Raw genomic sequence first — 2,926 nt, forward strand, 5'->3', positions numbered from 1 at the left:
CTTTGAATAAATAAATATAAATATATCAGATATTGATGTAAATTAAAATTATGCTAAAACCCTAATAGTTTTCCAGAAAAAAAGGGTGAACATTCATATTGCTACAAGCTTAGCTTCTCAAGGCTAATGGAAGTGATCATTACGAGGACTTGTTTGGTATAAACTCTGCTGGAATCAATGGGACGTGCGTCCGAGTAAATTTCTTTAGAACTGAGATGTAAGAAATGAATGGGAATTGCTTGACACTCTCTTCCTGACAATGGGAAATTAGCTCCGCTGAAATCCACGAGACTTGTACGTAGCAATAAGCAAGTCTATTGACTGCGATGGAACACAGGAAATGTGTTGGGAATCGCATGTGTCCCCCTGCAGCTCCATCCCCGCCAGAGTTAAGCCGAAGTACTTGGATCTAAGCTTAGTTACCCTTAGGGCGCAGTCCTAAACAGAAACATTAACAGTGCCCTTGTAAGAAATGCCGAGAACGGGCAGCTGTGTCAAAGCCACTCGGCCTGTTTGAAGTCCGCAGAGACATTCGGCTGTGCAATGGACGGCAAAGGCCAAGCCTTCCATAGCTGACCTACGCTGAATCTGCATCAATTACAAAACCTGCAGAGTGCCTCTGAGGCCCCCATCAGCCTCGGGGTGGGTTGACACCGCCCCCCTGCATCCGAGGGAGCAAGGGTTGTCAAAGCCTGCAGTGGAAATGGCAGTCTGTTTACCTGTGATTGCAATGAATGGGAGTAAGCACCGGGTTGAGGAGACGGGTGCGGATCCTTGCCATCCGGTTGGGCACCTGGCTGTAGTCTGTCGGGAGAGTCGGGGAGGGCATTCTGTGTCGGGTGTTTATCACTAGACTGAAACTTACAACAAAGGGAAAACCTGGTAGCTTGGTCTGACCAAAGTTCAAAGCTGTGAAACCTCGGTGGGGGATGTGTGTCTGAGAGAGAGGAAAAACACAGGCTTGGGCCAGAAAATGGCGCCGTACTGCGAACAGGAGAGGTGATTTCGACTAATCTGTCCTTAGCTGTTACCGAGTGCAGAATAATTAGTGGAAAAGAACACACTGAGAACAAAGGCAGTTTTCCATTTCGTCACCTTTCTATCTTCACTTACTTTTCCACGGCTGATCCCCTGGAAAGAATAGTCGTGGATCTTTACCCTCGACAGGTGACTGGAACCCTGTCTCTTTTAAACCCAGGAGCCATTTATTCTGCATTTGCTGAGAAATTGAGACACCTGGACTGTAAACGGGGAGGGGGAGTGACACCCTTGTCCATATGTGCATTGGGATCCTAAACATGGTTGCTCTGAAGCGAGCCCCACTGAATGCAATGGAACCTCCTCGCCCTGTTAGGGTGGAAAGAATTGCAGCCATTATCTCTTACAAGGTACAAACAAGAAAGCATTAATTAATGAACTGGTTGATTATATTTCTAAATTGCCCAGTGGGATCCCAGGTCGGTATACAAAGTGAAAAGACTAAACCCAAACATCGATAAATTCAAACGATTTGTGCTTCACATCTCCATCATAAACACAGAGGTAAGTCCAATTGAGAACCTGCTCTCATACAATACGATACATTTATTGGGTGGTGTTCAGAGCAATAGACCTATTGAAGCTTATAGACGTGTCTAGCTTAGGTTTATTAATTTTAGTGGGTCTACCATGAGGAGGACTTAACTTAATACAGTCCAGTGAGTTCAAAACTACAACCCTAGGCATGCTTCCCAGGAATTACATTCTACCGAACTCAGTGCAACTCACTTCTGAGTTAATATGCTCAGACTATAAGGTTAAGATCTTAGACTAGGGCTGGGCAACATGTAGCTCTTAAGACAGCCTTTCCCAACCAGTGTGCCTCCAGGTGTTGTTGGACCACAATTCCCATCTTTCCTGACCATTGGCAATGCTGGCTGAGGCTGATGGGAGTTGTGGTCCAACAACATCTGGAGGCACACTGGTTGGGAAAGGCTGCCTTAAGACATTGCTGGACTACAACTCCCATCATCCCTGACCATTGGCCATGCTGGCTGGGGCTGATGGAAGCCGGAAGGCAACAACATAGGTTCCCCACCCCTATTCTACTGAAGTGTAACAATGCAATCCTATGCATGTACATTCAAAAGTAACTCCTAATGAGGTCAGTGTGGCTTACCTCCAGGTAAGTGGGCATAGGACTGCAACCATTGTAACTTATAAGTTCTGTAACCTAAAGATTTGTGCTAGGCTTGGAAATCAATTCATAACCGTGTTAGTATCAATTGGTGCTAGTTTTGGCACCGGCCTTTGTTTTCATTGCAAATATCCGTACAATTCCGTTCAATATAGAGGCAAGCCCATTTAGATTCAGAACACACTCATTAGGAGCAATGCGCATCCATTCTAATCAATGAGAGGTTCCCCTCTGACCTCAATAGAATGTAGATTACATCCAGTATGAGGACTGCCTTCGATCCCGACTTATGGCGACCCTATGAATAGGGTTTTCATGGTAAGCGGTATTCAGAGGTGGTTTACCATTGGCTTCCTCTGAGGCTGAGAGGTAGTGACTGGCCCAAGGTCACCCAGTGAGCTTCATGGCTGTGTGGGGATTAGAACCCTGGTCTCCTAGGTCGCAGTCCAACACTCTAACCACTACACCACACTGGCTCTCCGCATCCAGTATAAATCAGCCTTAACAATCAATTTCAACGTGATGTTTGAAAACAGGTTGTGCTACCTTGAAGGGGGGTGGGGAGAGTTCTAGGCAATTGGGATCTAACAACAGATTCAGATAGAACTGAATCACTGATAAGGAAAAGGTCAGTATCAACGGAACCTCGGGTTCAAAATCACTTCCAAACTTAGATGATAACTATGTCTTCGGATTTGTTTTCTCTGCCCTAATTGTATCATGGCACCTGAATCCCTTTTAAGGGAAGTC

This window comes from Rhineura floridana, chromosome 2 (genome assembly GCF_030035675.1).
Source record: "Rhineura floridana isolate rRhiFlo1 chromosome 2, rRhiFlo1.hap2, whole genome shotgun sequence".
In the NCBI taxonomy this organism is placed as follows: domain Eukaryota; kingdom Metazoa; phylum Chordata; class Lepidosauria; order Squamata; family Rhineuridae; genus Rhineura; species Rhineura floridana.